Source organism: Rhipicephalus microplus, chromosome X (assembly GCF_043290135.1).
Source record: "Rhipicephalus microplus isolate Deutch F79 chromosome X, USDA_Rmic, whole genome shotgun sequence".
Classification (NCBI taxonomy): Eukaryota; Metazoa; Arthropoda; class Arachnida; order Ixodida; family Ixodidae; genus Rhipicephalus; species Rhipicephalus microplus.
Genome location: NC_134710.1, coordinates 61,532,511 through 61,548,828, shown reverse-complemented (window position 1 = coordinate 61,548,828; position 16,318 = coordinate 61,532,511). Strand labels below are relative to the sequence as shown.

Below are 16,318 nucleotides of genomic sequence, written 5' to 3'. Positions count from 1 at the left end.
GGCCTGCGCAGGGATCGCACCTACGACCTTCGCGTTATTAGCACGAATGCTCTAACCGACTGAGCTAGCTGGCTGGAGTAGGAAGTCCGGCTTCTAACACTGGGCATACGCCTTCGGTGCATATTCGGTCATCATCAAAAAAGTGGTATTTAAATTGTCTAGCTACACACGCGACACCAGGTGACGGCGAGTAGAACACAACAAAAAGTACTGGCCTGCGCAGCGATCGAACCTACGACCTTCGCGTTATTAGAACGACGCTCTAACCGACTGAGCTAGCAGGCCGGAGTAGCGAATGTGGCTTCTAACACTGGGCATACGCCTTCGGTGCATATTCGGTCATCATCAATAAATTGGTCTTTAAATTTACTAGCAATACAGCGGACACCAGAAGACGGCCAGTAGAACACAACAAAAAGTACTGGCCTGCGCAGCGATCGAACCTATGACCTTCGCGTTATTAGCACGAACGCTCTATCCGACTGAGCTAGCTGGCTGGAGTAGCAAGTCTGGCTTCTAACACTGGGAATACATCTTCGGTACACATTCGGTCATCATCAATAAATTGGTCTTTAAATTGTCTAGCTACACAGCCGACACCAGGTGACGGCCAGTAGAACACAACAAAAAGTACTGGCCTACGCAGCGATCGAACCTACGACCTTCGCGTTATCAGCAAGAACGCTCTAACTGACTGAGCTAGCTGGCCGGAGTCGCAAGTCCGGCTTCTAACACTGGCCATACGCCTTCAGTACACATTCGGTCATCATCAATAAATTGGTCTTTAAATTGTTTAGCTACACACCCGACAGCTGGTGACGGCCAGTAGAACACAATAAAAATACTGGCCTGCGCAGCGATTGAACCTACGACCTTCGCGTTATTAGCACGAACGCTCTAACCGACTGAGCTAGCTGGCCAGAGTAGCAAGTGCGGCTTCTAACACTGGGCATACGCCTTGGGTACACATTCGGTCATCATCAATAAATTGGTCTTTAAATTGTCTAGCTACACACCCGACACCAGCTGACGGGCAGTAGAACACAACAAAAAGTACTGGCCTGCGCAGCGATCGAACCTACGACCTTCGCGTTATTAACACGAACGCGCTAACCGACTGAGCTAGCTGGCCGGAGTAGCAAGTCCGGCTTCTAACACTGGGCATACGCCTTCGGTACACATTCGGTCATCATCAATAAATTGGTCATTCAATTGTCTAGCTACACACCCGACACCAGGTGACGGCCAGTAGAACATAATAAAAAAATACTGGATTGCGCAGGGATTGAACCTACGACCTTCGCGTTATTAGCACGATGCTCAAACCGACTGAGCTAGCATGCCGGAGTAGCGAGTGTGGCTTCTAACATTGAGCATACGCCTTCGGTACACATTCGGTCATCATGAATAAATAGGTCTTTAAACTTACTAGCTATACACCCGACACCAGGTGACGGCCAGTAGAACACAATAAAAAATACTGGCCTGCGCAGGGATCGAACCTACGACCTTCGCGTTATTAGCACGACGCTCTAACCGACTGAGCTAGCAGGCCGGAGCAGCAAGTCCGGCTTCTAACACTGGCCATACGCCTTCGGTACACATTCGGTCATCATCAATAAATTGGTCTTTAAATTGTCTAGCTACACACCCGACACCAGGTGACGGCCAGTAGAACACAATAAAAAATACTGGCCCGCGCAGGGATCGAACCTACGACCTTCGCGTTATTAGCACGAACGCTCTAACCGACTGAGCTAGCTGGCCGGAGTAGCGAGTGCGGCTTCTAACATGGGAATACATCTTCGGTACACATTCGGTTGTCATCAATAAATCGGTCTTTAAATTGTCTAGCTACACACCCGACACCAGGTGACGGCAAGTAGAACACAATAAAAAATACTGGCCTGCGCAGGGATCGAACCAACGACCTTCGCGTTATTAGCACGACGCTCTAACCGACTGAGCTAGCAGGCCGGAGTAGCGAGTGCGGCTTCTAACATGGGAATACATCTTCGGTACACATTCGGTTGTCATCAATAAATCGGTCTTTAAATTGTCTAGCTACACACCCGACACCAGGTGACGGCCAGTAGAACACAACAAAAAGTACTGGCCTGCGCAGCGATCGAACCTACGACCTTCGCGTTATTAGCACGAACGCTCTAACCGACTGAGCTAGCTGGCCGGAGTAGGAAGTCCGGCTTCTAACACTGGGCATACGCCTTCGGTACACATTCGGTCATCATCAATAAATTGGTATTTAAATTGTCTAGCTACACACGCGACACCAGGTGACGGCCAGTAGAACACAACAAAAAGTACTGGCCTGTGCAGCGATCTAACCTACGACCTTCGCGTTATTAGCACGACGCTCTAACCGACTGAGCTAGCAGGCCGGAGTAGCGAGTGCGGCTTCTAACACTGGGAATACATCTTCGGTACACATTCGGTCATCATCAATAAAGTGGTATTTAAATTGTCTAGCTACACACCCGACACCAGGTGAGGGCCAGTAGAACATAATAAAAAAATACTGGCCTGCGCAGGGATCGAACCTATGACCTTCGCGTTATTAGCACGACGCTCTAACCGACTGAGCTAGCAGGCCGGAGTAGCGAGTGCGGCTTCTAACACTGGGAATACATCTTCGGTACACATTCGGTCATCATCAATAAAGTGGTATTTAAATTGTCTAGCTACACACGCGACACCAGGTGACGGCCAGTAGAACACAACAAAAAGTACTGGCCTGTGCAGCGATCTAACCTACGACCTTCGCGTTATTAGCACGAACGCTCTAACCGACTGAGCTAGCTGGCCGGAGTAGTAAGCGTGGCTTTTAACACTGGGAGTACATCTTCGGTACACATTCGGTTGTCATCAATAAATCGATCTTTAAATTGTCTAGCTACACACCCGACACCAGGTGACGGCCAGTAGAACACAATAAAAAATACTGGCCTGCGCAGGGATCGAACCAACGACCTTCGCGTTATTAGCACGACGCTCTAACCGACTGAGCTAGCAGGCCGGAGTAGCGAGTGCGGCTTCTAACACTGGGAATACATCTTCGGTACACATTCGGTTGTCATCAATAAATCGGTCTTTAAATTGTCTAGCTACACACCCGACACCAGGTGACGGCCAGTAGAACACAACAAAAAGTACTGGCCTGCGCAGCGATCGAACCTACGACCTTCGCGTTATTAGCACGAACGCTCTAACCGACTGAGCTAGCTGGCCGAAGTAGCGAGTGCGGCTTCTAACACTGGGAATACATCTTCGGTACACATTCGGTTGTCATCAATAAATCGGTCTTTAAATTGTCTAGCTACACACCCGACACCAAGTGACGGCCAGTAGAACACAATAAAAAATACTGGCCTGCGCAGGGTTCGAACCAACGACCTTCGCGTTATTAGCACGACGCTCTAACCGACTGAGCTAGCAGGCCGGAGTAGCGAGTGCGGCTTCTAACACTGGGAATACATATTCGGTACACATTCGGTTGTCATCAATAAATCGGTCTTTAAATTGTCTAGCTACACACCCGACACCAGGTGACGGCCAGTAGAACACAACAAAAAGTACTGGCCTGCGCAGCGATCGAACCTACGACCTTCGCGTTATTAGCACGAACGCTCTAACCGACTGAGCTAGCTGGCCGGAGTAGGAAGTCCGGCTTCTAACACTGGGCATACGCCTTCGGTACACATTCGGTCATCATCAATAAATTGGTCTTTAAATTGTCTAGCTACACACCCGACACCAGGTGACGGCCAGTAGAACATAATAAAAAAATACTGGCCTGCGCAGGGATCGAACCTACGACCTTCGCGTTATTAGCACGACGCTCTAACCGACTGAGCTAGCAGGCCGGAGTAGCGAGTGCGGCTTCCAACACTGGGCATACGCCTTCGGTACACATTCGGTCATCGTCATAAATTGGTCTTTAAATTGTCTAGCTACACACCCGACACCAGGTGACGGCCAGTAGAACACAATAAAAAAATACTGGCCTGCGCAGGGATCGCACCTACGACCTTCGCGTTATTAGCACGAATGCTCTAACCGACTGAGCTAGCAGGCTGGAGTAGGAAGTCCGGCTTCTAACACTTGGCATACGCCTTCGGTACACATTCGGTCATCATCAATAAATTGGTCTTTAAATTGTCTAGCTACACACCCGACACCAGGTGACGGTCAGTAGAACATAATAAAAAAATACTGGCCTGCGCAGATTCGAACCTACGACCTTCGCATTATTCGCACGATGCTCTAACCGACTGAGCTAGCAGGCCGGAGTAGCGAGTTCGGCTTCTAACACTGGGAATACATCTTCGGTACACATTCGGTCATCATCAATAAAGTGGTATATAAATTGTCTAGCTACACACGCGACACCAGGTGACGGCCAGTAGAACACAACAAAAAGTACTGGCCTGCGCAGCGATCGAACCTACGACCTTCGCGTTATTAGCACGAACGCTCTAACCGACTGAGCTAGCTGGCCGGAGTAGTAAGCGTGGCTTCTAACACTGGGAGTACATCTTCGGTACACATTCGGTTGAAATCAATAAATCGATCTTTAAATTGTCTAGCTACACACCCGACACCAGGTGACGGCCAGTAGAACACAATAAAAAATACTGGCCTGCGCAGGGATCGAACCAACGACCTTCACGTTATTAGCACGAACGCTCTAACCGACTGAGCTAGCTGGCCGAAGTAGCGAGTGCGGCTTCTAACACTGGGAATACATCTTCGGTACACATTCGGTTGTCATCAATAAATCGGTCTTTAAATTGTCTAGCTACACACCCGACACCAAGTGACGGCCAGTAGAACACAATAAAAAATACTGGCCTGCGCAGGGTTCGAACGAACGACCTTCGCGTTATTAGCACGACGCTCTAACCGACTGAGCTAGCTGGCCGGAGTAGGAAGTCCGGCTTCTAACACTGGGCATACACCTTCGGTACACATTCGGTCATCATCAATAAATTGGTCTTTAAATTATCTAGCTACACACCCGACACCAGGTGACGGCCAGTAGAACATAATAAAAAAAAATACTGGCCTGCGCAGGGATCGAACCTATGACCTTCGCGTTATTAGCACGACGCTCTAACCGACTGAGCTAGCAGGCCGAAGTAGCGAGTGCGGCTTCCAACACTGGGCATACGCCTTGGGTACACATTCGGTCATCATCAATAAATTGGTCTTTAAATTGTCTAGCTACACACCCGACACCAGCTGACGGGCAGTAGAACACAACAAAAAGTACTGGCCTGCGCAGCGATCGAACCTACGACCTTCGCGTTATTAACACGAACGCGCTAACCGACTGAGCTAGCTGGCCGGAGTAGCAAGTCCGGCTTCTAACACTGGGCATACGCCTTCGGTACACATTCGGTCATCATCAATAAATTGGTCATTCAATTGTCTAGCTACACACCCGACACCAGGTGACGGCCAGTAGAACATAATAAAAAAATACTGGATTGCGCAGGGATTGAACCTACGACCTTCGCGTTATTAGCACGATGCTCAAACCGACTGAGCTAGCATGCCGGAGTAGCGAGTGTGGCTTCTAACATTGAGCATACGCCTTCGGTACACATTCGGTCATCATGAATAAATAGGTCTTTAAACTTACTAGCTATACACCCGACACCAGGTGACGGCCAGTAGAACACAATAAAAAATACTGGCCTGCGCAGGGATCGAACCTACGACCTTCGCGTTATTAGCACGACGCTCTAACCGACTGAGCTAGCAGGCCGGAGCAGCAAGTCCGGCTTCTAACACTGGCCACACGCCTTCGGTACACATTCGGTCATCATCAATAAATTGGTCTTTAAATTGTCTAGCTACACACCCGACACCAGGTGACGGCCAGTAGAACACAATAAAAAATACTGGCCCGCGCAGGGATCGAACCTACGACCTTCGCGTTATTAGCACGAACGCTCTAACCGACTGAGCTAGCTGGCCGGAGTAGCGAGTGCGGCTTCTAACATGGGAATACATCTTCGGTACACATTCGGTTGTCATCAATAAATCGGTCTTTAAATTGTCTAGCTACACACCCGACACCAGGTGACGGCAAGTAGAACACAATAAAAAATACTGGCCTGCGCAGGGATCGAACCAACGACCTTCGCGTTATTAGCACGACGCTCTAACCGACTGAGCTAGCAGGCCGGAGTAGCGAGTGCGGCTTCTAACATGGGAATACATCTTCGGTACACATTCGGTTGTCATCAATAAATCGGTCTTTAAATTGTCTAGCTACACACCCGACACCAGGTGACGGCCAGTAGAACACAACAAAAAGTACTGGCCTGCGCAGCGATCGAACCTACGACCTTCGCGTTATTAGCACGAACGCTCTAACCGACTGAGCTAGCTGGCCGGAGTAGGAAGTCCGGCTTCTAACACTGGGCATACGCCTTCGGTACACATTCGGTCATCATCAATAAATTGGTCTTTAAATTGTCTAGCTACACACCCGACACCAGGTGAGGGCCAGTAGAACATAATAAAAAAATACTGGCCTGCGCAGGGATCGAACCTATGACCTTCGCGTTATTAGCACGACGCTCTAACCGACTGAGCTAGCAGGCCGGAGTAGCGAGTGCGGCTTCTAACACTGGGAATACATCTTCGGTACACATTCGGTCATCATCAATAAAGTGGTATTTAAATTGTCTAGCTACACACGCGACACCAGGTGACGGCCAGTAGAACACAACAAAAAGTACTGGCCTGTGCAGCGATCTAACCTACGACCTTCGCGTTATTAGCACGAACGCTCTAACCGACTGAGCTAGCTGGCCGGAGTAGTAAGCGTGGCTTTTAACACTGGGAGTACATCTTCGGTACACATTCGGTTGTCATCAATAAATCGATCTTTAAATTGTCTAGCTACACACCCGACACCAGGTGACGGCCAGTAGAACACAATAAAAAATACTGGCCTGCGCAGGGATCGAACCAACGACCTTCGCGTTATTAGCACGACGCTCTAACCGACTGAGCTAGCAGGCCGGAGTAGCGAGTGCGGCTTCTAACACTGGGAATACATCTTCGGTACACATTCGGTTGTCATCAATAAATCGGTCTTTAAATTGTCTAGCTACACACCCGACACCAGGTGACGGCCAGTAGAACACAACAAAAAGTACTGGCCTGCGCAGCGATCGAACCTACGACCTTCGCGTTATTAGCACGAACGCTCTAACCGACTGAGCTAGCTGGCCGAAGTAGCGAGTGCGGCTTCTAACACTGGGAATACATCTTCGGTACACATTCGGTTGTCATCAATAAATCGGTCTTTAAATTGTCTAGCTACACACCCGACACCAAGTGACGGCCAGTAGAACACAATAAAAAATACTGGCCTGCGCAGGGTTCGAACCAACGACCTTCGCGTTATTAGCACGACGCTCTAACCGACTGAGCTAGCAGGCCGGAGTAGCGAGTGCGGCTTCTAACACTGGGAATACATATTCGGTACACATTCGGTTGTCATCAATAAATCGGTCTTTAAATTGTCTAGCTACACACCCGACACCAGGTGACGGCCAGTAGAACACAACAAAAAGTACTGGCCTGCGCAGCGATCGAACCTACGACCTTCGCGTTATTAGCACGAACGCTCTAACCGACTGAGCTAGCTGGCCGGAGTAGGAAGTCCGGCTTCTAACACTGGGCATACGCCTTCGGTACACATTCGGTCATCATCAATAAATTGGTCTTTAAATTGTCTAGCTACACACCCGACACCAGGTGACGGCCAGTAGAACATAATAAAAAAATACTGGCCTGCGCAGGGATCGAACCTACGACCTTCGCGTTATTAGCACGACGCTCTAACCGACTGAGCTAGCAGGCCGGAGTAGCGAGTGCGGCTTCCAACACTGGGCATACGCCTTCGGTACACATTCGGTCATCGTCATAAATTGGTCTTTAAATTGTCTAGCTACACACCCGACACCAGGTGACGGCCAGTAGAACACAATAAAAAAATACTGGCCTGCGCAGGGATCGCACCTACGACCTTCGCGTTATTAGCACGAATGCTCTAACCGACTGAGCTAGCAGGCTGGAGTAGGAAGTCCGGCTTCTAACACTTGGCATACGCCTTCGGTACACATTCGGTCATCATCAATAAATTGGTCTTTAAATTGTCTAGCTACACACCCGACACCAGGTGACGGTCAGTAGAACATAATAAAAAAATACTGGCCTGCGCAGATTCGAACCTACGACCTTCGCATTATTCGCACGATGCTCTAACCGACTGAGCTAGCAGGCCGGAGTAGCGAGTTCGGCTTCTAACACTGGGAATACATCTTCGGTACACATTCGGTCATCATCAATAAAGTGGTATATAAATTGTCTAGCTACACACGCGACACCAGGTGACGGCCAGTAGAACACAACAAAAAGTACTGGCCTGCGCAGCGATCGAACCTACGACCTTCGCGTTATTAGCACGAACGCTCTAACCGACTGAGCTAGCTGGCCGGAGTAGTAAGCGTGGCTTCTAACACTGGGAGTACATCTTCGGTACACATTCGGTTGAAATCAATAAATCGATCTTTAAATTGTCTAGCTACACACCCGACACCAGGTGACGGCCAGTAGAACACAATAAAAAATACTGGCCTGCGCAGGGATCGAACCAACGACCTTCACGTTATTAGCACGAACGCTCTAACCGACTGAGCTAGCTGGCCGAAGTAGCGAGTGCGGCTTCTAACACTGGGAATACATCTTCGGTACACATTCGGTTGTCATCAATAAATCGGTCTTTAAATTGTCTAGCTACACACCCGACACCAAGTGACGGCCAGTAGAACACAATAAAAAATACTGGCCTGCGCAGGGTTCGAACGAACGACCTTCGCGTTATTAGCACGACGCTCTAACCGACTGAGCTAGCTGGCCGGAGTAGGAAGTCCGGCTTCTAACACTGGGCATACACCTTCGGTACACATTCGGTCATCATCAATAAATTGGTCTTTAAATTATCTAGCTACACACCCGACACCAGGTGACGGCCAGTAGAACATAATAAAAAAAAAATACTGGCCTGCGCAGGGATCGAACCTATGACCTTCGCGTTATTAGCACGACGCTCTAACCGACTGAGCTAGCAGGCCGAAGTAGCGAGTGCGGCTTCCAACACTGGGCATACGCCTTCGGTACACATTCGGTCATCATCATAAATTGGTCTTTAAATTCTCTAGCTACACACCCGACACCAGGTGACGGCCAGTAGAACACAATAAAAAAATACTGGCCTGCGCAGGGATCGCACCTACGACCTTCGCGTTATTAGCACGAATGCTCTAACCGACTGAGCTAGCTGGCTGGAGTAGGAAGTCCGGCTTCTAACACTGGGCATACGCCTTCGGTGCATATTCGGTCATCATCAAAAAAGTGGTATTTAAATTGTCTAGCTACACACGCGACACCAGGTGACGGCGAGTAGAACACAACAAAAAGTACTGGCCTGCGCAGCGATCGAACCTACGACCTTCGCGTTATTAGAACGACGCTCTAACCAACTGAGCTAGCAGGCCGGAGTAGCGAATGTGGCTTCTAACACTGGGCATACGCCTTCGGTGCATATTCGGTCATCATCAATAAATTGGTCTTTAAATTGTCTAGCTACACACCCGACACCAGGTGACGGTCAGTAGAACATAATAAAAAAATACTGGCCTGCGCAGATTCGAACCTACGACCTTCGCATTATTCGCACGATGCTCTAACCGACTGAGCTAGCAGGCCGGAGTAGCGAGTTCGGCTTCTAACACTGGGAATACATCTTCGGTACACATTCGGTCATCATCAATAAAGTGGTATATAAATTGTCTAGCTACACACGCGACACCAGGTGACGGCCAGTAGAACACAACAAAAAGTACTGGCCTGCGCAGCGATCGAACCTACGACCTTCGCGTTATTAGCACGAACGCTCTAACCGACTGAGCTAGCTGGCCGGAGTAGTAAGCGTGGCTTCTAACACTGGGAGTACATCTTCGGTACACATTCGGTTGAAATCAATAAATCGATCTTTAAATTGTCTAGCTACACACCCGACACCAGGTGACGGCCAGTAGAACACAATAAAAAATACTGGCCTGCGCAGGGATCGAACCAACGACCTTCACGTTATTAGCACGACGCTCTAACCGACTGAGCTAGCAGGCCGGAGTAGCGAGTGCGGCTTCTAACACTGGGAATACATCTTCGGTACACATTCGGTTGTCATCAATAAATCGGTCTTTAAATTGTCTAGCTACACACCCGACACCAGGTGACGGCCAGTAGAACACAACAAAAAGTACTGGCCTGCGCAGCGATCGAACCTACGACCTTCGCGTTATTAGCACGAACGCTCTAACCGACTGAGCTAGCTGGCCGAAGTAGCGAGTGCGGCTTCTAACACTGGGAATACATCTTCGGTACACATTCGGTTGTCATCAATAAATCGGTCTTTAAATTGTCTAGCTACACACCCGACACCAAGTGACGGCCAGTAGAACACAATAAAAAATACTGGCCTGCGCAGGGTTCGAACGAACGACCTTCGCGTTATTAGCACGACGCTCTAACCGACTGAGCTAGCTGGCCGGAGTAGGAAGTCCGGCTTCTAACACTGGGCATACAACTTCGGTACACATTCGGTCATCATCAATAAATTGGTCTTTAAATTATCTAGCTACACACCCGACACCAGGTGACGGCCAGTAGAACATAATAAAAAAAAAATACTGGCCTGCGCAGGGATCGAACCTATGACCTTCGCGTTATTAGCACGACGCTCTAACCGACTGAGCTCGCAGGCCGAAGTAGCGAGTGCGGCTTCCAACACTGGGCATACGCCTTCGGTACACATTCGGTCATCATCATAAATTGGTCTTTAAATTCTCTAGCTACACACCCGACACCAGGTGACGGCCAGTAGAACACAATAAAAAAATACTGGCCTGCGCAGGGATCGCACCTACGACCTTCGCGTTATTAGCACGAATGCTCTAACCGACTGAGCTAGCTGGCTGGAGTAGGAAGTCCGGCTTCTAACACTGGGCATACGCCTTCGGTGCATATTCGGTCATCATCAAAAAAGTGGTATTTAAATTGTCTAGCTACACACGCGACACCAGGTGACGGCGAGTAGAACACAACAAAAAGTACTGGCCTGCGCAGCGATCGAACCTACGACCTTCACGTTATTAGAACGACGCTCTAACCGACTGAGCTAGCAGGCCGGAGTAGCGAATGTGGCTTCTAACACTGGGCATACGCCTTCGGTGCATATTCGGTCATCATCAATAAATTGGTCTTTAAATTTACTAGCAATACAGCGGACACCAGAAGACGGCCAGTAGAACACAACAAAAAGTACTGGCCTGCGCAGCGATCGAACCTATGACCTTCGCGTTATTAGCACGAACGCTCTATCCGACTGAGCTAGCTGGCTGGAGTAGCAAGTCTGGCTTCTAACACTGGGAATACATCTTCGGTACACATTCGGTCATCATCAATAAATTGGTCTTTAAATTGTCTAGCTACACAGCCGACACCAGGTGACGGCCAATAGAACACAACAAAAAGTACTGGCCTACGCAGCGATCGAACCTACGACCTTCGCGTTATCAGCAAGAACGCTCTAACTGACTGAGCTAGCTGGCCGGAGTCGCAAGTCCGGCTTCTAACACTGGCCATACGCCTTCAGTACACATTCGGTCATCATCAATAAATTGGTCTTTAAATTGTTTAGCTACACACCCGACAGCTGGTGACGGCCAGTAGAACACAATAAAAATACTGGCCTGCGCAGCGATTGAACCTACGACCTTCGCGTTATTAGCACGAACGCTCTAACCGACTGAGCTAGCTGGCCGGAGTAGCAAGTGCGGCTTCTAACACTGGGCATACGCCTTGGGTACACATTCGGTCATCATCAATAAATTGGTCTTTAAATTGTCTAGCTACACACCCGACACCAGCTGACGGGCAGTAGAACACAACAAAAAGTACTGGCCTGCGCAGCGATCGAACCTACGACCTTCGCGTTATTAACACGAACGCGCTAACCGACTGAGCTAGCTGGCCGGAGTAGCAAGTCCGGCTTCTAACACTGGGCATACGCCTTCGGTACACAATCGGTCATCATCAATAAATTGGTCATTCAATTGTCTAGCTACACACCCGACACCAGGTGACGGCCAGTAGAACATAATAAAAAAATACTGGATTGCGCAGGGATCGAACCTACGACCTTCGCGTTATTAGCACGATGCTCAAACCGACTGAGCTAGCATGCCGGAGTAGCGAGTGTGGCTTCTAACATTGAGCATACGCCTTCGGTACACATTCGGTCATCATGAATAAATAGGTCTTTAAACTTACTAGCTATACACCCGACACCAGGTGACGGCCAGTAGAACACAATAAAAAATACTGGCCTGCGCAGGGATCGAACCTACGACCTTCGCGTTATTAGCACGACGCTCTAACCGACTGAGCTAGCAGGCCGGAGCAGCAAGTCCGGCTTCTAACACTGGCCATACGCCTTCGGTGCATATTCGGTCATCATCAAAAAATTGATCTTTAAATTTACTAGCAATACACCCGACACCACAAGACGGCCAGTAGAACACAACAAAAAGTACTGGCCTGCGCAGCGATCGAACCTACGACCTTCGCGTTATTAGCACGAGCGCTCTATCCGACTGAGCTAGCTGGCCGGAGTAGCAAGTCCGGCTTCTAACACTGGGCATACGCCTTCGGTACACATTCGGTCATCATTAATAAATTGGTCTTTAAATTGTCTAGCTACACACCCGACAACAGGTGACGGCCAGTAGAACACAATAAAAAATACTGGCCTGCGCAGGGATCGAACCTGCGACCTTCGCGTTATCAGCACGAACGCTCTAACTGACTTAGCTAGCTGGCCGGAGTAGGAAGTCCGGCTTCTAACACTGGGAGTACATCTTCGGTACACATTCGGTTGTCATCAATAAATCGGTCTTTAAATTGTCTATCTACACACCCGACACCAGGTGACAGCCAGTAGAACACAATAAAAAATACTGGCCTGCGCATGGATCGAACCAACGACCTTCGCGTTATTAGCACGACGCTCGAACCGACTGAGCTAGCAGGCCGGAGTAGCGAGTGCGGCTTCTAACACTGGGAATACATCTTCGGTACACATTCGGTTGTCATCAATAAATCGGTCTTTAAATTGTCTAGCTACACACCCGACACCAGGTGACGGCCAGTAGAACACAACAAAAAGTACTGGCCTGCGCAGCGATCGAACCTACGACCTTCGCGTTATTAGCACGAACGCTCTAACCGACTGAGCTAGCTGGCCGGAGTAGCGAGTGCGGCTTCTAACACTGGGAATACATCTTCGGTACACATTCGGTTGTCATCAATAAATCGGTCTTTAAATTGTCTAGCTACACACCCGACACCAGGTGACGGCAAGTAGAACACAATAAAAAATACTGGCCTGCGCAGGGATCGAACCAACGACCTTCGCGTTATTAGCACGACGCTCTAACCGACTGAGCTAGCAGGCCGGAGTAGCGAGTGCGGCTTCTAACATTGAGCATACGCCTTCGGTACACATTCGGTTGTCATGAATAAATAGGTCTTTAAACTTACTAGCTATACACCCGACACCAGGTGACGGCCAGTAGAACACAATAAGAAATACTGGCCTGCGCAGGGATCGAACCTACGACCTTCGCGTTATTAGCACGACGCTCTAACCGACTGAGCTAGCAGGCCGGAGCAGCAAGTCCGGCTTCTAACACTGGGCATACGCCTTCGGTACACATTCGGTCATCATCAATAAATTGGTCTTTAAATTGTCTAGCTACACACCCGACACCAGGTGACGGCCAGTAGAACATAATAAAAAAATACTGGCCTGTGCAGGGATCGAACCTACGACCTTCGCGTTATTAGCACGACGCTCTAACCGACTGAGCTAGCAGGCCGGAGTAGCGAGTGCGGCTTCCAACACTGGGCATACGCCTTCGGTACACATTCGGTCATCGTCATAAATTGGTCTTTAAATTGTCTAGCTACACACCCGACACCAGGTGACGGCCAGTAGAACACAATAAAAAAATACTGGCCTGCGCAGGGATCGCACCTACGACCTTCGCGTTATTAGCACGAATGCTCTAACCGACTGAGCTAGCAGGCTGGAGTAGGAAGTCCGGCTTCTAACACTTGGCATACGCCTTCGGTACACATTCGGTCATCATCAATAAATTGGTCTTTAAATTGTCTAGCTACACACCAGACACCAGGTGACGGTCAGTAGAACATAATAAAAAAATACTGGCCTGCGCAGATTCGAACCTACGACCTTCGCATTATTCGCACGATGCTCTAACCGACTGAGCTAGCAGGCCGGAGTAGCGAGTTCGGCTTCTAACACTGGGAATACATCTTCGGTACACATTCGGTCATCATCAATAAAGTGGTATATAAATTGTCTAGCTACACACGCGACACCAGGTGACGGCCAGTAGAACACAACAAAAAGTACTGGCCTGCGCAGCGATCGAACCTACGACCTTCGCGTTATTAGCACGAACGCTCTAACCGACTGAGCTAGCTGGCCGGAGTAGTAAGCGTGGCTTCTAACACTGGGAGTACATCTTCGGTACACATTCGGTTGAAATCAATAAATCGATCTTTAAATTGTCTAGCTACACACCCGACACCAGGTGACGGCCAGTAGAACACAATAAAAAATACTGGCCTGCGCAGGGATCGAACCAACGACCTTCACGTTATTAGCACGATGCTCTAACCGACTGAGCTAGCAGGCCGGAGTAGCGAGTGCGGCTTCTAACACTGGGAATACATCTTCGGTACACATTCGGTTGTCATCAATAAATCGGTCTTTAAATTGTCTAGCTACACACCCGACACCAGGTGACGGCCAGTAGAACACAACAAAAAGTACTGGCCTGCGCAGCGATCGAACCTACGACCTTCGCGTTATTAGCACGAACGCTCTAACCGACTGAGCTAGCTGGCCGAAGTAGCGAGTGCGGCTTCTAACACTGGGAATACATCTTCGGTACACATTCGGTTGTCATCAATAAATCGGTCTTTAAATTGTCTAGCTACACACCCGACACCAAGTGACGGCCAGTAGAACACAATAAAAAATACTGGCCTGCGCAGGGTTCGAACGAACGACCTTCGCGTTATTAGCACGACGCTCTAACCGACTGAGCTAGCTGGCCGCAGTAGGAAGTCCGGCTTCTAACACTGGGCATACACCTTCGGTACACATTCGGTCATCATCAATAAATTGGTCTTTAAAGTATCTAGCTACACACCCGACACCAGGTGACGGCCAGTAGAACATAATAAAAAAAAAATACTGGCCTGCGCAGGGATCGAACCTATGACCTTCGCGTTATTAGCACGACGCTCTAACCGACTGAGCTAGCAGGCCGAAGTAGCGAGTGCGGCTTCCAACACTGGGCATACGCCTTCGGTACACATTCGGTCATCATCATAAATTGGTCTTTAAATTCTCTAGCTACACACCCGACACCAGGTGACGGCCAGTAGAACACAATAAAAAAATACTGGCCTGCGCAGGGATCGCACCTACGACCTTCGCGTTATTAGCACGAATGCTCTAACCGACTGAGCTAGCTGGCTGGAGTAGGAAGTCCGGCTTCTAACACTGGGCATACGCCTTCGGTGCATATTCGGTCATCATCAAAAAAGTGGTATTTAAATTGTCTAGCTACACACGCGACACCAGGTGACGGCGAGTAGAACACAACAAAAAGTACTGGCCTGCGCAGCGATCGAACCTACGACCTTCGCGTTATTAGAACGACGCTCTAACCGACTGAGCTAGCAGGCCGGAGTAGCGAATGTGGCTTCTAACACTGGGCATACGCCTTCGGTGCATATTCGGTCATCATCAATAAATTGGTCTTTAAATTTACTAGCAATACAGCGGACACCAGAAGACGGCCAGTAGAACACAACAAAAAGTACTGGCCTGCGCAGCGATCGAACCTATGACCTTCGCGTTATTAGCACAAACGCTCTATCCGACTGAGCTAGCTGGCTGGAGTAGCAAGTCTGGCTTCTAACACTGGGAATACATCTTCGGTACACATTCGGTCATCATCAATAAATTGGTCTTTAAATTGTCTAGCTACACAGCCGACACCAGGTGACGGCCAGTAGAACACAACAAAAAGTACTGGCCTACGCAGCGATC

General features: G+C 49.2%; 62 non-coding genes across 62 annotated transcripts; all 62 read right to left on the bottom strand.

The window, feature by feature from the left end:
• Positions 1-211: 211 nt before the first annotated feature.
• TRNAI-AAU (transfer RNA isoleucine (anticodon AAU)) lies at positions 212-285 on the bottom strand. The gene has a single exon. It is a non-coding gene; the product is annotated as a tRNA-Ile (tRNA).
• A 560-nt stretch (positions 286-845) lies between these two features.
• TRNAI-AAU (transfer RNA isoleucine (anticodon AAU)) lies at positions 846-920 on the bottom strand. The gene has a single exon. It is a non-coding gene; the product is annotated as a tRNA-Ile (tRNA).
• A 350-nt stretch (positions 921-1,270) lies between these two features.
• On the bottom strand, positions 1,271-1,344 carry TRNAI-AAU (transfer RNA isoleucine (anticodon AAU)). The gene has a single exon. It is a non-coding gene; the product is annotated as a tRNA-Ile (tRNA).
• Positions 1,345-1,481: 137 nt separating this feature from the next.
• Positions 1,482-1,555, bottom strand: TRNAI-AAU (transfer RNA isoleucine (anticodon AAU)). The gene has a single exon. It is a non-coding gene; the product is annotated as a tRNA-Ile (tRNA).
• A 137-nt stretch (positions 1,556-1,692) lies between these two features.
• Positions 1,693-1,767, bottom strand: TRNAI-AAU (transfer RNA isoleucine (anticodon AAU)). Its single transcript has one exon. It is a non-coding gene; the product is annotated as a tRNA-Ile (tRNA).
• A 136-nt stretch (positions 1,768-1,903) lies between these two features.
• On the bottom strand, positions 1,904-1,977 carry TRNAI-AAU (transfer RNA isoleucine (anticodon AAU)). Its single transcript has one exon. It is a non-coding gene; the product is annotated as a tRNA-Ile (tRNA).
• A 136-nt stretch (positions 1,978-2,113) lies between these two features.
• TRNAI-AAU (transfer RNA isoleucine (anticodon AAU)) lies at positions 2,114-2,188 on the bottom strand. Its single transcript has one exon. It is a non-coding gene; the product is annotated as a tRNA-Ile (tRNA).
• Positions 2,189-2,325: 137 nt separating this feature from the next.
• Positions 2,326-2,399, bottom strand: TRNAI-AAU (transfer RNA isoleucine (anticodon AAU)). The gene has a single exon. It is a non-coding gene; the product is annotated as a tRNA-Ile (tRNA).
• Positions 2,400-2,537: 138 nt separating this feature from the next.
• TRNAI-AAU (transfer RNA isoleucine (anticodon AAU)) lies at positions 2,538-2,611 on the bottom strand. The gene has a single exon. It is a non-coding gene; the product is annotated as a tRNA-Ile (tRNA).
• Positions 2,612-2,960: 349 nt separating this feature from the next.
• TRNAI-AAU (transfer RNA isoleucine (anticodon AAU)) lies at positions 2,961-3,034 on the bottom strand. Its single transcript has one exon. It is a non-coding gene; the product is annotated as a tRNA-Ile (tRNA).
• A 137-nt stretch (positions 3,035-3,171) lies between these two features.
• Positions 3,172-3,246, bottom strand: TRNAI-AAU (transfer RNA isoleucine (anticodon AAU)). Its single transcript has one exon. It is a non-coding gene; the product is annotated as a tRNA-Ile (tRNA).
• Positions 3,247-3,383: 137 nt separating this feature from the next.
• On the bottom strand, positions 3,384-3,457 carry TRNAI-AAU (transfer RNA isoleucine (anticodon AAU)). Its single transcript has one exon. It is a non-coding gene; the product is annotated as a tRNA-Ile (tRNA).
• A 137-nt stretch (positions 3,458-3,594) lies between these two features.
• On the bottom strand, positions 3,595-3,669 carry TRNAI-AAU (transfer RNA isoleucine (anticodon AAU)). The gene has a single exon. It is a non-coding gene; the product is annotated as a tRNA-Ile (tRNA).
• Positions 3,670-3,807: 138 nt separating this feature from the next.
• Positions 3,808-3,881, bottom strand: TRNAI-AAU (transfer RNA isoleucine (anticodon AAU)). Its single transcript has one exon. It is a non-coding gene; the product is annotated as a tRNA-Ile (tRNA).
• A 137-nt stretch (positions 3,882-4,018) lies between these two features.
• TRNAI-AAU (transfer RNA isoleucine (anticodon AAU)) lies at positions 4,019-4,093 on the bottom strand. Its single transcript has one exon. It is a non-coding gene; the product is annotated as a tRNA-Ile (tRNA).
• A 138-nt stretch (positions 4,094-4,231) lies between these two features.
• On the bottom strand, positions 4,232-4,304 carry TRNAI-AAU (transfer RNA isoleucine (anticodon AAU)). Its single transcript has one exon. It is a non-coding gene; the product is annotated as a tRNA-Ile (tRNA).
• Positions 4,305-4,441: 137 nt separating this feature from the next.
• Positions 4,442-4,516, bottom strand: TRNAI-AAU (transfer RNA isoleucine (anticodon AAU)). Its single transcript has one exon. It is a non-coding gene; the product is annotated as a tRNA-Ile (tRNA).
• Positions 4,517-4,653: 137 nt separating this feature from the next.
• Positions 4,654-4,728, bottom strand: TRNAI-AAU (transfer RNA isoleucine (anticodon AAU)). Its single transcript has one exon. It is a non-coding gene; the product is annotated as a tRNA-Ile (tRNA).
• Positions 4,729-4,865: 137 nt separating this feature from the next.
• Positions 4,866-4,939, bottom strand: TRNAI-AAU (transfer RNA isoleucine (anticodon AAU)). The gene has a single exon. It is a non-coding gene; the product is annotated as a tRNA-Ile (tRNA).
• A 140-nt stretch (positions 4,940-5,079) lies between these two features.
• TRNAI-AAU (transfer RNA isoleucine (anticodon AAU)) lies at positions 5,080-5,153 on the bottom strand. The gene has a single exon. It is a non-coding gene; the product is annotated as a tRNA-Ile (tRNA).
• A 350-nt stretch (positions 5,154-5,503) lies between these two features.
• TRNAI-AAU (transfer RNA isoleucine (anticodon AAU)) lies at positions 5,504-5,577 on the bottom strand. Its single transcript has one exon. It is a non-coding gene; the product is annotated as a tRNA-Ile (tRNA).
• Positions 5,578-5,714: 137 nt separating this feature from the next.
• TRNAI-AAU (transfer RNA isoleucine (anticodon AAU)) lies at positions 5,715-5,788 on the bottom strand. The gene has a single exon. It is a non-coding gene; the product is annotated as a tRNA-Ile (tRNA).
• Positions 5,789-5,925: 137 nt separating this feature from the next.
• Positions 5,926-6,000, bottom strand: TRNAI-AAU (transfer RNA isoleucine (anticodon AAU)). Its single transcript has one exon. It is a non-coding gene; the product is annotated as a tRNA-Ile (tRNA).
• A 136-nt stretch (positions 6,001-6,136) lies between these two features.
• On the bottom strand, positions 6,137-6,210 carry TRNAI-AAU (transfer RNA isoleucine (anticodon AAU)). The gene has a single exon. It is a non-coding gene; the product is annotated as a tRNA-Ile (tRNA).
• Positions 6,211-6,346: 136 nt separating this feature from the next.
• Positions 6,347-6,421, bottom strand: TRNAI-AAU (transfer RNA isoleucine (anticodon AAU)). The gene has a single exon. It is a non-coding gene; the product is annotated as a tRNA-Ile (tRNA).
• A 138-nt stretch (positions 6,422-6,559) lies between these two features.
• Positions 6,560-6,633, bottom strand: TRNAI-AAU (transfer RNA isoleucine (anticodon AAU)). The gene has a single exon. It is a non-coding gene; the product is annotated as a tRNA-Ile (tRNA).
• A 349-nt stretch (positions 6,634-6,982) lies between these two features.
• TRNAI-AAU (transfer RNA isoleucine (anticodon AAU)) lies at positions 6,983-7,056 on the bottom strand. The gene has a single exon. It is a non-coding gene; the product is annotated as a tRNA-Ile (tRNA).
• Positions 7,057-7,193: 137 nt separating this feature from the next.
• Positions 7,194-7,268, bottom strand: TRNAI-AAU (transfer RNA isoleucine (anticodon AAU)). The gene has a single exon. It is a non-coding gene; the product is annotated as a tRNA-Ile (tRNA).
• Positions 7,269-7,405: 137 nt separating this feature from the next.
• Positions 7,406-7,479, bottom strand: TRNAI-AAU (transfer RNA isoleucine (anticodon AAU)). The gene has a single exon. It is a non-coding gene; the product is annotated as a tRNA-Ile (tRNA).
• A 137-nt stretch (positions 7,480-7,616) lies between these two features.
• On the bottom strand, positions 7,617-7,691 carry TRNAI-AAU (transfer RNA isoleucine (anticodon AAU)). Its single transcript has one exon. It is a non-coding gene; the product is annotated as a tRNA-Ile (tRNA).
• A 138-nt stretch (positions 7,692-7,829) lies between these two features.
• On the bottom strand, positions 7,830-7,903 carry TRNAI-AAU (transfer RNA isoleucine (anticodon AAU)). The gene has a single exon. It is a non-coding gene; the product is annotated as a tRNA-Ile (tRNA).
• Positions 7,904-8,040: 137 nt separating this feature from the next.
• TRNAI-AAU (transfer RNA isoleucine (anticodon AAU)) lies at positions 8,041-8,115 on the bottom strand. The gene has a single exon. It is a non-coding gene; the product is annotated as a tRNA-Ile (tRNA).
• Positions 8,116-8,253: 138 nt separating this feature from the next.
• Positions 8,254-8,326, bottom strand: TRNAI-AAU (transfer RNA isoleucine (anticodon AAU)). The gene has a single exon. It is a non-coding gene; the product is annotated as a tRNA-Ile (tRNA).
• Positions 8,327-8,463: 137 nt separating this feature from the next.
• On the bottom strand, positions 8,464-8,538 carry TRNAI-AAU (transfer RNA isoleucine (anticodon AAU)). Its single transcript has one exon. It is a non-coding gene; the product is annotated as a tRNA-Ile (tRNA).
• A 137-nt stretch (positions 8,539-8,675) lies between these two features.
• TRNAI-AAU (transfer RNA isoleucine (anticodon AAU)) lies at positions 8,676-8,750 on the bottom strand. Its single transcript has one exon. It is a non-coding gene; the product is annotated as a tRNA-Ile (tRNA).
• A 137-nt stretch (positions 8,751-8,887) lies between these two features.
• TRNAI-AAU (transfer RNA isoleucine (anticodon AAU)) lies at positions 8,888-8,961 on the bottom strand. Its single transcript has one exon. It is a non-coding gene; the product is annotated as a tRNA-Ile (tRNA).
• Positions 8,962-9,102: 141 nt separating this feature from the next.
• Positions 9,103-9,176, bottom strand: TRNAI-AAU (transfer RNA isoleucine (anticodon AAU)). Its single transcript has one exon. It is a non-coding gene; the product is annotated as a tRNA-Ile (tRNA).
• A 349-nt stretch (positions 9,177-9,525) lies between these two features.
• On the bottom strand, positions 9,526-9,599 carry TRNAI-AAU (transfer RNA isoleucine (anticodon AAU)). Its single transcript has one exon. It is a non-coding gene; the product is annotated as a tRNA-Ile (tRNA).
• Positions 9,600-9,737: 138 nt separating this feature from the next.
• Positions 9,738-9,810, bottom strand: TRNAI-AAU (transfer RNA isoleucine (anticodon AAU)). Its single transcript has one exon. It is a non-coding gene; the product is annotated as a tRNA-Ile (tRNA).
• Positions 9,811-9,947: 137 nt separating this feature from the next.
• On the bottom strand, positions 9,948-10,022 carry TRNAI-AAU (transfer RNA isoleucine (anticodon AAU)). Its single transcript has one exon. It is a non-coding gene; the product is annotated as a tRNA-Ile (tRNA).
• A 137-nt stretch (positions 10,023-10,159) lies between these two features.
• Positions 10,160-10,233, bottom strand: TRNAI-AAU (transfer RNA isoleucine (anticodon AAU)). Its single transcript has one exon. It is a non-coding gene; the product is annotated as a tRNA-Ile (tRNA).
• Positions 10,234-10,370: 137 nt separating this feature from the next.
• TRNAI-AAU (transfer RNA isoleucine (anticodon AAU)) lies at positions 10,371-10,445 on the bottom strand. The gene has a single exon. It is a non-coding gene; the product is annotated as a tRNA-Ile (tRNA).
• Positions 10,446-10,582: 137 nt separating this feature from the next.
• Positions 10,583-10,656, bottom strand: TRNAI-AAU (transfer RNA isoleucine (anticodon AAU)). The gene has a single exon. It is a non-coding gene; the product is annotated as a tRNA-Ile (tRNA).
• Positions 10,657-10,797: 141 nt separating this feature from the next.
• On the bottom strand, positions 10,798-10,871 carry TRNAI-AAU (transfer RNA isoleucine (anticodon AAU)). The gene has a single exon. It is a non-coding gene; the product is annotated as a tRNA-Ile (tRNA).
• A 349-nt stretch (positions 10,872-11,220) lies between these two features.
• On the bottom strand, positions 11,221-11,294 carry TRNAI-AAU (transfer RNA isoleucine (anticodon AAU)). Its single transcript has one exon. It is a non-coding gene; the product is annotated as a tRNA-Ile (tRNA).
• A 560-nt stretch (positions 11,295-11,854) lies between these two features.
• Positions 11,855-11,929, bottom strand: TRNAI-AAU (transfer RNA isoleucine (anticodon AAU)). Its single transcript has one exon. It is a non-coding gene; the product is annotated as a tRNA-Ile (tRNA).
• A 350-nt stretch (positions 11,930-12,279) lies between these two features.
• On the bottom strand, positions 12,280-12,353 carry TRNAI-AAU (transfer RNA isoleucine (anticodon AAU)). Its single transcript has one exon. It is a non-coding gene; the product is annotated as a tRNA-Ile (tRNA).
• Positions 12,354-12,490: 137 nt separating this feature from the next.
• TRNAI-AAU (transfer RNA isoleucine (anticodon AAU)) lies at positions 12,491-12,564 on the bottom strand. Its single transcript has one exon. It is a non-coding gene; the product is annotated as a tRNA-Ile (tRNA).
• A 137-nt stretch (positions 12,565-12,701) lies between these two features.
• Positions 12,702-12,776, bottom strand: TRNAI-AAU (transfer RNA isoleucine (anticodon AAU)). The gene has a single exon. It is a non-coding gene; the product is annotated as a tRNA-Ile (tRNA).
• A 349-nt stretch (positions 12,777-13,125) lies between these two features.
• TRNAI-AAU (transfer RNA isoleucine (anticodon AAU)) lies at positions 13,126-13,199 on the bottom strand. Its single transcript has one exon. It is a non-coding gene; the product is annotated as a tRNA-Ile (tRNA).
• Positions 13,200-13,336: 137 nt separating this feature from the next.
• TRNAI-AAU (transfer RNA isoleucine (anticodon AAU)) lies at positions 13,337-13,411 on the bottom strand. Its single transcript has one exon. It is a non-coding gene; the product is annotated as a tRNA-Ile (tRNA).
• A 137-nt stretch (positions 13,412-13,548) lies between these two features.
• Positions 13,549-13,622, bottom strand: TRNAI-AAU (transfer RNA isoleucine (anticodon AAU)). The gene has a single exon. It is a non-coding gene; the product is annotated as a tRNA-Ile (tRNA).
• A 137-nt stretch (positions 13,623-13,759) lies between these two features.
• On the bottom strand, positions 13,760-13,833 carry TRNAI-AAU (transfer RNA isoleucine (anticodon AAU)). The gene has a single exon. It is a non-coding gene; the product is annotated as a tRNA-Ile (tRNA).
• A 138-nt stretch (positions 13,834-13,971) lies between these two features.
• TRNAI-AAU (transfer RNA isoleucine (anticodon AAU)) lies at positions 13,972-14,045 on the bottom strand. Its single transcript has one exon. It is a non-coding gene; the product is annotated as a tRNA-Ile (tRNA).
• Positions 14,046-14,182: 137 nt separating this feature from the next.
• On the bottom strand, positions 14,183-14,257 carry TRNAI-AAU (transfer RNA isoleucine (anticodon AAU)). The gene has a single exon. It is a non-coding gene; the product is annotated as a tRNA-Ile (tRNA).
• A 138-nt stretch (positions 14,258-14,395) lies between these two features.
• On the bottom strand, positions 14,396-14,468 carry TRNAI-AAU (transfer RNA isoleucine (anticodon AAU)). Its single transcript has one exon. It is a non-coding gene; the product is annotated as a tRNA-Ile (tRNA).
• Positions 14,469-14,605: 137 nt separating this feature from the next.
• Positions 14,606-14,680, bottom strand: TRNAI-AAU (transfer RNA isoleucine (anticodon AAU)). Its single transcript has one exon. It is a non-coding gene; the product is annotated as a tRNA-Ile (tRNA).
• A 137-nt stretch (positions 14,681-14,817) lies between these two features.
• TRNAI-AAU (transfer RNA isoleucine (anticodon AAU)) lies at positions 14,818-14,891 on the bottom strand. The gene has a single exon. It is a non-coding gene; the product is annotated as a tRNA-Ile (tRNA).
• Positions 14,892-15,028: 137 nt separating this feature from the next.
• TRNAI-AAU (transfer RNA isoleucine (anticodon AAU)) lies at positions 15,029-15,103 on the bottom strand. Its single transcript has one exon. It is a non-coding gene; the product is annotated as a tRNA-Ile (tRNA).
• Positions 15,104-15,240: 137 nt separating this feature from the next.
• TRNAI-AAU (transfer RNA isoleucine (anticodon AAU)) lies at positions 15,241-15,314 on the bottom strand. The gene has a single exon. It is a non-coding gene; the product is annotated as a tRNA-Ile (tRNA).
• A 141-nt stretch (positions 15,315-15,455) lies between these two features.
• Positions 15,456-15,529, bottom strand: TRNAI-AAU (transfer RNA isoleucine (anticodon AAU)). The gene has a single exon. It is a non-coding gene; the product is annotated as a tRNA-Ile (tRNA).
• Positions 15,530-15,878: 349 nt separating this feature from the next.
• TRNAI-AAU (transfer RNA isoleucine (anticodon AAU)) lies at positions 15,879-15,952 on the bottom strand. Its single transcript has one exon. It is a non-coding gene; the product is annotated as a tRNA-Ile (tRNA).
• Between the last annotated feature and the right edge of the window lie 366 nt (positions 15,953-16,318).